This window comes from Crocodylus porosus, unplaced genomic scaffold (genome assembly GCF_001723895.1).
Source record: "Crocodylus porosus isolate Cpor-Errol unplaced genomic scaffold, CroPor_comp1, whole genome shotgun sequence".
NCBI lineage: Eukaryota > Metazoa > Chordata > Crocodylia > Crocodylidae > Crocodylus > Crocodylus porosus.
This window is the reverse complement of record NW_017728909.1, coordinates 1505621-1518377: the sequence shown is the minus strand read 5'-3', so window position 1 is coordinate 1518377 and position 12757 is coordinate 1505621.

Genomic DNA, 12757 nt, shown 5'->3' with positions numbered 1-12757 from the left:
CATGCAACACATTGGTTTAGTGGCAAAATAAGATCCAAATCAAATCAGGAGGTCCATTAATCTCTCCAAATCTAACCAGAAGCCTCCGATTTGATTTGGAGAGATTGGGAGAGATTCAATGACTTGGACATAGACACAGCTTTATATGTTTTTTTCTATATACCTCAAGGTCCCAGGCAGCTCATGAATGCTGAGATGGTGGGGCAGATGGAGCATCCCACAGGAGCGTGCGGGTGAGGGGCAGCATGCTCGGCAATGGACCTGGAAATGGACCAGAAGCACTTCCAGTCCACTTCCAGGCCAGCTGCAGAGCACAGGGGGAACCTCCCCCACCCCCTGGTTCAGCAACTGGTGCCTTCTGGGTCCGGGGGGCACCTGGGGTCCCCCCGTGGCTGATCGTCAAGCTGGGGGAGTGCAGCTGGGGGGGGGCTCCACACTCGGTGGTGGACCTGGAAGTGGACCGGAAGTACTTCCAGTCCACTTCTGGGTCCACTGCCGACCATGTGAGGCCCCCCCCGCACCGACAATCCTATGGGATGCTCCATCCGCCCCAGCATCGCAGCATTCACAAGCCATGCCTGGTACTTTGAGGTACGTAGAAAAAACATATAAAGTTGTGTCTACGGCTGAATCATTGATTCTCAAAATCAGAATCAGATCTTTAGATTTGGATTTGGCCGAATCAAATCGAGACAGTGATCCAAATCAGCGAATAGAATTGCTGTTCCCCAAATCAGGCTAAATCCAAATTGAATACGGCCCACTTTGCACACCCCTAATGCACATGGTCACCAGGCAGCCTGGAGAGCACCTCCCGCAGGTAAGTGTGGGGGGACTGAGGCCCTCATAGAGGGAAAGGGAAGGAGATGGGCTGAGCTGGGGCTGGAGCTGGGGCTACTGCACAGCCAGGCAGTGACTAGGGCTTGGGGCCTGGGGTGCAATGCATGGCCACAGGGCATTGTTGGGGAATGGGACAGGGGCACGGGCAGTTCATCCAGGGGCGAGGACTGCTCTCTGCTACTGCACACACTCCCAGGGGCCGGGCCGGGCCCTTGCTGCACCTGCTTTATAGATAGAGGAAAGACTTCAAGCACAGGAGCTGTGAGGTCTATTCTGCATTTCTCTTGTTAGATTCCCAGCCCATCTAATTAATCCTTAATAGAGATCCATGTTGCAACCATATTGTTGAACCAAACATCATATCAATCTTAGGAAAGGCCCTGTGAAAGAGCACAGGGCATGTCTTCTCTTCTACAGCTTAAAACATTAGGGTTTCTCAGTTCACAGGGGATGATAAAACTGATATGGAAATAATCCAGCTCTGGACTTTGTTCCACTGCTTTGTTCTCTACTGCTTTAGGTAGTGGGTTTACAACCACCTAATCACTCCCAGGTTTGCAAATCATATCTCTACAACTGAAAAACTATGTTAAATCATCAAGAGAGAAAATACATAGTCTGGGACTCAGACCTCCTAACTAGGTGCCATGACCACTAAAACAGAGTTCTGAATTCTCTGTCCTCTTACTCCCTGTTTCTTACAGGGGAAATGAAGTCCATTTTAGCTGCAGGCTGGAGGGAACAGCTCCACAGACCAGATATTCTCCAATGACCAGATGTTTGATGTCCCTGCTGTAGTTCAACTGCAGCCAATGCAGAGTGGTTATTATATGTTTTATACAGTTCAAATTTATTTTATATCCATGTGGTCTGGTTTAAAATTTCTATTTTATTCTATCAGAAAAGTAAACCTTGAAAATGAATTTATACATAATGAAAATTATGCAGAGCAGTAACATCCTACTGTAGATGTGCATATGTCTATATTGTTAATATACAAACCTGCCATAAAAACAACATAGAGCAAATCATATTTTCAAGCCATTGGAATCCATTTTTATAGGTAAAAAATTCAGCCAGATTGTGCACCCTCAAGCATTTGCAAATGTCTAATCCCCTAGTTTAGATGTGGAATCAGACACAAGGTGTGGTGAGATAAAACAATTATACTTCTATAACGAAGGTAGACTTACTACTTGGAAGTTCCTGCCAGGTGATGCATTCTGTTTAATTACTACCCTACAATAAGCACAGAAACCAATGCACCTTACACCAGAAGGGGTGAGCTGCTAAGTAACCATAGTTAATCTCCCCTTTATTCCTGTGTGGGCCAGGAGCAGTAAGAGTTAAAAGCCTGCAAGTCTCAAGTTCTGTGAGAAGCAACAGAGTGCATCAGAACATTTTATATTTATTCAGCACATTGTGAGATGAACAAAATCCATACAAACTGGTAGAAGAGATAAAGAAAACATGCAAGGTGGTACAGCAAAACCCACTGTGTCCCTGGGAAGGTATGCAAAAATGTTGTAACTAAATAAGTTCATTAATCAGGAAATTGTAAGGTGCATGGCACCACACGTATTTGATCACGTGTGGGCAATGCTATGGGTTTGCTATAAGCACATCTAATGTATAAAAAGAATAAAATAGAAATGCACTTTGGATTTGTGTTCAGTGTTGCACTATCCCTGCTGTCAGCCAGCCTGATCACCAGGCTAATAATAAGAATAAAGGCTACACTAAGCTTATACTCACTGAATAACTACTGCATGCCCGTTCAAATTGTGCAGTAGGACCTGATCCTCCAACAACAGGTGGGCTACAGTGAATAGATTAAACAATTATAATGGATCAGCCTGAAGTGCAATAAGTTCTGCCCCTTCATTGCAATTGTACTTTCTGTCCATACCCCTGTGCCTTACTTTGCATTTGCAAATAATTTCATCTGCAGTTTCTGTCACTCAGCAGTGGAGTCAGGGTCTAGACTGGGTACAAAAACTATATTGGTTTTAAAATATCTGAGTCAGATCATGAGGTTATAGCACCATACATATCAATATCTGAAATAATCAATTCCAGGACAGTATGAGATACACAAATAGCAATCACGAGGAGTCGCTGCTGGGCATCATTAATTAGTAATCTCCTAACCACTACCTGACTTCTGCTAAGATAATGGAACTATTAAGTCCCAAGGGTTTAATTGTGTGGTTTACACACATGCGCACACATACACATACGCACATCATAAAAGATTATATATATATATTATATAATCTTACCTACATAACCTTCTAACCCTGCATTTTGGGGCCTTTAGGATATATGTATTAGGCAGCTCCTCAGCTAGTGTGAATGGTTGTAGCTCCATCAAAGTCAATGGAGCATCTGTCTAAATATCCCTCTATGCCAAGCAGTTGCCTTCAAATGCACACATCCTTTCTTGTCCCTTTTCTGTTCTGGACCCTAGAAATTATCTTTTTCTCCCATCACCACTCTAGTGTCCCTGAGTCTCAGACTGGATTTTCTTTTCAGCTTGTTTTAAGATAATATTATTTGGCAAGAGACCTGTAGCCCAAGGGGGCTCCAGGGGTGGCTGTGGTGCCCCCTGGTGGCCAAACATCTACTGCCTTACTCTAAATCTAGGTACCCTCTCTTCTGCTCTCCCCTGCCATGCCTTGATATAATTGTTAGCTTGTTAAATGGAAGCTGCCTAAGGGTCCTAGAACATACCCTCATCGTTCCTTTGCCACTGAGTCCCCTCCTGGACCTCACTAGCCCAAACTTGGTGTGTCAATACCTTCCCGGCCTGGTGTACCCCAAGGAACCCGTTGCTTTCATGGCATCCAGCCTCCCATACAGGCATGCTCATGCCTCACAGATTTTACTCAATACGGTTCTGGCCCTTGTAGAGGCCTCAGCCTTCTTAGCTTCTGTCTACCTTTTCTCTGGTTATAAGCCTTCAGCCCTGGACCACAGATTTGGACCCGGTTCTCTCGGCTTCAGCTCTGTCAGTTATCAGCCTTCCTGGGCCTCTGGCCCTTGTGCCTTTTGCTCTGGTGACCCTTCTGGGCAGCTGGGCTCCCGGCTTTCAGAGTCTCTGCCTTTCAGAGCTGATCTCACCCCTCCTGAACTGTGGTTCTCAACCCTCCTGGCAATAGTTCTTGCCCCTTCTGGGCCATTGGTCCCTGACCCTGGTTCTCACCCTACCTGGCCCCTTTCCAATCAGGTGACTTGTCTGAGCTGGCTGCAGGCACTTTCAAATTAGGCCTGCTGACTAGTCTATAGGGTAGCTTACTGCTGCTGGCCACTGCTATAGCAGTATCTGGCCTCCTATGCAGGGTTCTGCCGTATTGCATTACTGCTATTAAGCAATAAGCTTCCTACTGCCCACACAGACCCTGCTCTGCAGTTGGCACTTCTAGCCTATAACTTCCTCTGGTAGCCAGTTCTACTGCTGCCCCTCAAGCACAATCTTTCCCCATCTGGGGAACCTCCCTAGGCAGTTTCTCCCTGCTGAAAGTAACAGGAGCCCTAGGCTCTCTGCTACAAAGCCTTTTGGTGAACTATGGGCCCAGTTTTGACCTTAATTACAGTGGGATAAATCAGGATCCATAATCAACCAAAATCTACAGAGTGTAAAACCAAAGTAACTGAAAACAGACCCAGGACCAATGACCGTACTTGTGAAGTTCTAGTCCTCTGGGAACTCTGTTCTTTAACTACCTGCCAGTATTTAAATCCATCTGAAAGACATACCTACTTGAGCTGGCTTTTTCTTAATTTGTTCTGCTACATAAATTGCCTTGAGGAGTTTGCATGATCTTCGCTATATAAATGCAAGTGACTAATTGAATGGTTAGACATGTATTTTATAACTGTGCACTTCAGGGACTCTTTCTGCCCCTATACTCTAAAACCACACACATCTGCATAAAACTGATGGTTAGCACTGGCCTATTAGATGTGCGTGTGCATGTTAGGCACATGGCTAATGATTTGTATAATCAGTTATTAACATTTGAAAAGTGCTTTAGGATTCATTAGAATGTGTGACATGAATGTAAAAAACCATTATCTAAGATATGTCCATGGCTCCATTCCTATTGTCTGTAAGAACTTAGAATCATAGAAAATTAACATTGGAAGGGACCTCAGGAGGTCATTTAGTCCAACCACCTGCTCAAAGCAGAGCCATCCCCAACTAGATCATCCCAACCAAAGCTTTGTCTAGCTGGGTCTTTAAAAACTCCAAGCATGGCGATTACACCACCTCTCCGGGTAACCTATTCCAGTGTTTTACTACCCCCAGTAAGAAAATTCTTCCTAATATCTAACCTAAACCTCTCTTGCTGTAACTTGAAACCATTTCTCCTTTTTATGCCATCCACCACTACTGAAAACAGCCCAGCTCCATCCTCTTTCGAATCCCCCTTTAGGTAGTTAAAGGCTGCTGTTAAATCGCCTCTCAGTCTCCTCTTCACTACACTAAATAAGCCCAGTTCCCTCAGTCTTTCCTCATAAATCATGTGCCCCAACCCCCTCACCATTTTTGTTGCCCTCTGCTGAACCCTCTCCAATTTGTCCACTTCCTTTCTGTAGTGGGGGGCCCAAAACTGAACACAGTGATGCAGATGTGGCTCACCAGTGCTGAATAGAGGGGAATAATCACTTCCCTTGACCTACAGGCAACAATCTTACTGATGCAGCCCAGTATGCCATTAGCCTGCTTTGCAATAAGGGAACAATATTGGCTTATATTCAGCTTATTGTCCACTATATCCCCCAGGTCATTTTCTTCAGAGCTGATGCCCAGCCAGTCAGGCCCCAGCCTAAGATTGTGCTATACTAAGTGCAGGACTTAGCACTTGTCCTTGTTGAACCTCATGAGATTCCTTTTGGCCCAATCCTCCAATTTGTATAGGTCACTCTGAATCCTAGCCCTACCCTCCAGTATATCTACTGCTCCCCCCAGCTTGGTGTCATCTGCAAACTTGCTGAGGGTGCACTCTGTGCCATCAAGGTCATTGATGAAGACATTGAACAAAATGGGCCCCAGGACTGGCCCCTGGGGCATTCCACTTGATACCAGATGCCAACTAGACATTGAACCCAATGTCTCAGGGGATTACTATCCTCTAAGCCCAATGCTCCAGCCAGTTTTCTATCCATCTTAAAGTCAGTTCATCCAGCCTGTATTTCCTTAGCTTGCCTGTGAGAATGTGGTGGGAGACCATATCAAAAGCCTTGCTAAAATTAAGGTATACTGCATCCACTGATCTCCCTGCATCCACAGAGCCAGTCACCTTGTCATAGAAGGCAATCAGGTTGGTCAGGCATGACTTGCCCCGGTGAATCCACGCTGACTGTTCCTGATCACCTTCTTCTCCTTCAAGTGCTTAGAAATGGATTCCTTGAGGATCTGCTCCATGACTTCCCAGGGACTGAGATGAGACTGACTGGTCTAGTCTGGTCTAGTTCCCTTGATCCTCCTTTTTCCTGTTCTTAAGTATGGGTGCTATGTTTGCTCTTTTCCAGTCATCCAGGACTTCTCCTGATCCCCATGAGTTTTCAAAGATGATAGCAAATGCTCTGCAATCTCATCAGCAAACTCCCTCAGCACCTTGGGTGCATCCCATCTGGCCCCACAGACTTGTATATGTCCAGCTTTTCTATAGTCCCTAACCTGTTCTTTTGTCTATTGGCTGTTCACCTCCTCCGCAAACTGTGCTGCCCAGTGCAGTAGTCTGGGAGCTGACCTTGCCTGTGAAGACTGAGGTGAAAGAGGCATTGAGCACTTCAGCCTTTTCTGCATCCTCTGTCACTAGATTGCCTTCCTCATTCAGTATGGGAACCACACTTTTCCTCATCCTCCTCTTGCTACTGACATACTTGCTACCAACACCTTCATATTCCTTAATCCAGGATATCAAACGGACTGGCCATGGGTTGTGTTGTCTGGCCTACAGGGCTCTCAAGGAGACCAGGAATTCAGAGGGAGGGTAAGTAGGGACAGGGCCCATCACGGGAATCCAGGGTACAGGGCCCCTTTGGGAGTGCACATCAGTGCAGCTGCCTTAACATCCACAATCACCACCACTTGCCCCATCACTACCGCAATGTCTGGATCCAGCCCACAAGCTGCCCCACTGTATGGATCCAACCCCGATGCCTGAGAGAATTTGATACCCCTTCCCTAATGTACTTATCCTCCTGACACCCCAGTGGTGCCTGAAAGTCCTATTGTCCCCAACTTACAGAAAGGGAACAGAGGCAAAACAGCAGACTGACTTGCCCAAGACAATATAGGAAATGTATTGCAGGAAAAGGATGTGATCCTATGGTAGAACAGCAATATTGTTCCTGATCATAGTCTCACATTTCATATTCCAACAGAGGTTCCAGAGTCTCTTCAATGGCTTCAGAGACAAATTCTGGGGGAAAAAAATATATATATCTTATATTGCCTACTGCTGGTTTGGAGCTTACAGTACAACCAAAGTGAAAATTATGTGACAGAAGAAAGACTTGGGAGAAAATCATTATCACCCCACCGAGTGAAACTCATTGCAGAGCAATGAACCCACACAAGGTCAAATACATCATCTATGTCCTTGTTTAACCTGATCCGGCTCCCACTCAGGTCAATGAAAAGATTCCCACTGGCTTCAGCAGGAGGTGGATCAAGCCATTTGACACAAGCGCTGTTGAAAAATATTCAAAGAAAATATTTATAAAAGTCTGTTGAAAGCAAGGCCAGAAAGCCCTGTCTGCTACAGGCTATCTCCTAGTTGCTGTTTTAGCAATAAAACCCCTCCCTGCCTTTTCAAAAATCCCATATTTATACATGTGAGGCATGCAGACATGTTGAGTAGAAATAATATGCCCCTGGGTTTCCCCATGTACAGGCAGCAACACTTCAGGAGCTTTTCTTCTGGTGAAGTTGGGGGAAGCCAGTAGATTTTTTCAATGCAAAGGCCAGGCTGTATTACTCATACATCAAATGCTCCTGCTGAAGTCAATGGGACCTTTAAGTGCAGAAGGAAATAGCAAAATTAGGCCTCCGGCATCCAATAAGGGAAAAAAATAACGGCTAAGAAATCCAGTAGAGAAGGAAACAAAATGGGATGAATGGGGAAAATATAGGAGTAACCAGGTCAGACCTGGTTAGTCCCAGGATGTCCATCAAATCCTGTTTGCTGCCTCAGGCATTGTCCAACACCTGATGTGTCAGAGGAAGACAAGATAAAGAAATTGTACTATACCTAGCAGTTGGCAAGGAGGGCGGGGTGGAGGGCAGGGAAATCCTCTTTACATGGGAGGAAAAAGGAAGGGGATGAAGAAAGAAAAAGGTAATAAATGGGATGGGTTCCCCAGCTCCTGCAAAAGCAAGAAGAAAAACCTCTGACAAATTCATCCAGGCAGCAACAAAAACCCCTCTTCCCATGTGGCAGCACAAAGCTTGTTAGAGTCTCCTTATTCTGGGTTGAAAACACCACTTCCTTCCTGCCTTGCCCCACACTCACTGTCTGTGATGCTAGCAATGCTCCCAATATGCTGAGGAGCTTTACTGACTAGAAACCCTGGACCATGTTTTTAAACACAGGCTGGGTACTGGAGCAGCTGATGCTCAGTCAAAGTCTCAGGAATATAGGTGTGTTCATACTGCCCTTACATAAGGCAAGTATCACAACTTGGCCCTAAGTATGGATGGATAAACTAGTCCCTAATGGCTTGTCTACACAAGGAAGCGTAACATATATTGACTAACACAGTGCTAAGCACAATTTAGCAGTCATCATAGACAAAGATTGTCACATTTACAATCATGTCAGCTGAGCAAACTGTGATGCAAGTGACGCTCCTGTATAGGGTTTTGCTTCCTTTATTGTTGCTTAAGGAGAACTCAGTGGGTGGCCTTCCAGAAGCCCCTACTGTACCTGTACTACTTTTGGGAATATCGTTAAATCAATATCAGTACTTTGAAAAGACTGCACTGTCCACTCTGGGGACCTGGGGAAGCCTCACTGGTCGGATTAAGCCACCATTTTTGTAGGACCTACAATTTTTCATCCCAATGGTAGTTGTTACCACCCATACCCACAACCATGTGAGAACACGTGGCAAAAATCTGCCTCTTAGCACAGGTCATTGAAGTCAATTGACTTAAACCATAGAAAGATCAAAGAGCATGTTTTTCGTTAGAACTGAAATAATCCATCATATCTGTCATTAATCTCAAATCTGCCTCTTGGAGTATAAAAGAAGATATGAGCACTCCGCTTGCATCTACTAACTACAGACCCTTACAAAAAAATTGGATGTTTCTCCAGACTAAGGACGGGAGATAGTTGGCACCATGATCCTGAAATGTCTTGAGGTATAGCTCTTCAGAAATAAAAAAGTGCCCAGAACCAACAACGTAAAGGAAGCATGGTTAAATTTGTTTTTTTCCTAAATTGTTTTCTTTCATTTAAATTATACAGCATGCATTATTATAGTTCTACCAAACTATGGAAGAAACTTTCTTAATCATCTGTTGAAAAAAGTATTTGTTTGCAGTCTGTAGAAGCAGAACAATTCAAGCATCTTGCTACAGCTTCTGAAAAGTGAGCTCAACCCCTGCTCCAGACTTGTGCAAAAAGCCCTCCCTTCAACTCCAGCTATAAATAGGTACCTGGTCATTGGGACTAGGGGGACAGGTGTCTGGATGTGATGCTAGTTATCCAATTCCCTTGTATGCAGTTGGTCCAAAACCACTTTACCCTTTCTAGTTGGATGAACTGTTAGCCTTGGAAGAACTGTTGACCCCTGGTCGGTAGAAGAACATGCAGGGACTGTGAGTACCTAATTAACTAAGAAAACAAGTATTTATAATGTTGCAGCAGGTCAAGTGTATTTTTAGCATTCAGACAAATAATTCACCTTTTGATAACAAAGCTGAGGTCTTCAATCAACTTGTTCTTTTTATAGGAAGTCATGAGTATTATTGACTTAGTGGCCTTAAGTTAATCAGTTTTATAAGTCTTAATTTTCATGCAACTATGATGCCATATGCTCTGAATGAGGAAATTGTCCCAATGAAATAAATCCCTTATACTCATGCTTTGTGAGAGAGCAATCCCACTGTGGCAGCTGAGAATATTATTCAGGGAAGAGAATATTTGATCTGAGTCATCCCCCAACCACAGTGGTTTTCATTTGCGGTGATGGTAATTAGCACAAACTAGAAGTCACAATCTCTTCCTGAGATTTCCTTAGCTTTCTACAATGCCTCATTGCCAAAAGTCATCATGTTTTCTATTCCCATGTCATCATGTTTCCATGAGCAGTCTGTGTTGAAGTCCATTGCTTCTCAGAAAAAAATTGGGATTGATGCTGTCCTCATATCTATTTTAATGTTGTTGGATCTGTGGAGCTTTCCAGCTCAGCCCCCTCATATGGTGAACTGCTGTCTTGTTAGGCTTTCCCTGAGAGCACTGTGGGATGGGGGAGGGAGGCGGGGGAAGTCCCATACTATGGAACTCCTCCCCAGCTCCACAAGACAAAGTCTCAAAAAAGTGTTTGTCAAACAGAGAGGAAGAAGCCTGGCCCCACTGAAGTCAACTGGGAGTACACAATGGGGCCAGGATTATCTCCAGGGAAGCCATGTGGATAAGCATGGGTTGGCTAGCTAGCTAGCTAATGCTCTAACAGGCGTTGACGCCTCTTATTCAGATATTAAATAGAGTAATTATTGGCTCTCTGCATGGAGCCCCTAATTGTTATCCTAAGCGATTAAAGCTTTTTGCTTTCTGCCGTACAACTGAGGATGAGCTGCCTTTTTCCTGGCAGTCATGCCAGGGCACAGTTTGAGAACAGAATGTCACCCTTGATCTTAGGAGCTGGGAGTGGGAGATTAGAAATCTCTCCCAGCACACACAATGTGCATAAAGTGAACTTTGTGGTGGTACGATATTAATGCAATGAACACCACGGATTTGTATTGAAAGGCTGATTCTTCACTAGTATAAAAGTTTTGTTTTAATGCAATAAAATTATTGATGCTGTTGCTCTGTTTTTTCTAGTTTCTTTTGTTCTTACTACAAATCAACCTTATTTATTATTAATACTTGTTTCTAGTCACAAGTATCTATTATTTATCAATAACAAACTGAAGTGTAGGGGTAGTGAATTTTTAATCCAACAGAAATCTATATAAAGGTAATACTTTTTTGATGGTGAGTCTTGAGCACTTCCCTTAACCTCCTAGTTAAGGAGTTAATGCATTCATTTTCCTTCTCCCTGCTGCTTTCCTGAAATGAGAGCCCCATGCTAATACAAAGGCCAGTGCTGACCAGGCCTGGAGGTGCTGACCTTTGCTTCCCTCTGCCCTGGAGTCGGGGCGGAGGAGGAGAATCTGGCAGTCCATGGATCAAGCAACCTCATTAGATTGCCACCTCGGAAATGCAGCAAAGAGCCCTGAGCACAGCTCAGTGCTTCCTTTCCCATCCTGCCCCTCCTTTTCCAGAGACAGGGGGATATTCCCACTAAGGGTGACAATTTGACTGACATGAGTGTGTGGGGGGGGTTATATCTGGAAAGAAACACCCCCTTTATCCAAGCACCCTAACCAATGGGAATTTTTATACAGCTGCTGTGAATATCTCATAGCATGCTAGGATCTATCAAGAAATTTCCATTGGGGACAGCAGTTCCTGATTTGAAACGAAACAAATCTGCTTGTTGTTCATTGTCTCTGCCTACATATATGTAGGCATAAAGATATATATATTACGCACACACAAACACACACATATGTGTATGATTTTAGCTCGCTCTCTCTCCAAGCCAGGGACCTTTCAAATATAATCTTTTCAGTGTATACACTGGGTGTGTATGTAGCTGTGTATTTCCTTAATGTGTTTATGTATAGATAGAGATAGTTGTTTTCAGTCTGTCTGCAGTCTATATATATAGTTATATCTCCCTATATATATATATAGATATCTATCTGGGGTTGTACCTAGCTGTATGATTCTTGTGTTTATCTCTGTCTCTTTCTCAAGAATGGATATTTTAATATAAAACACATCAAGAATCATGTAGCTGCATACAGCCCCAGATATATAGATACACACATACATACATACACATACATACATATCAAGGAACACACAGCTAGATACATGCCCAGACATATCTGTGTATATGAAAATATGATATTTGAAAGGTTTCTGTCTTGGAAAGAGAGAGTTAAAATCATACGTGTGTGTAATATATCTTTATGCCCACATATATGCACATATATATACACACACACAGACTTTTTATATACACATCCTTGATGTGTGTGTATGTATATGTATATGTGTGTGTACGTATAAACACACACACATCAAGGATTACACAGCTAGATACTACCCAGATATATGTATGGGTACAGTATAGTATACTAGTATACATCTGCATACACACCCAGATATCTAGCTGTGTGTGTGTGTGTGTATTCAGCTGTATCATGTGTTTCATGTGTTTCTATAACCAACAGGGATTAAACAGCTAAACATGCAAATATATAGATATAGATTATTGTTGTGTTCATACCATATACACACGGATCTGTGACACTTGTAACAGGCCTTGTCACTCTGCAGTTGGGCTTGATTCATCAGGCACCTGACACCAAGACCCAGAGGATGGACGCTTGCCCACAACACATATAGGCAATACATGTATCAGATATTTAGGCAATATATGCACCTCGATATATGTATGCATGTCTCCAGGTGTATAATCCTGGGTGTTTATATATGTCCAGCCGGGCGTCCAGAGCTGTGCACGCACACGCCCGCGCGCACACACGCAGGGCAGGACGGACGGGGAGCAGCGGCGGCGGGCGCGAATCGCCTTGCGCTTCCCCGGTGAATTCTGCCGG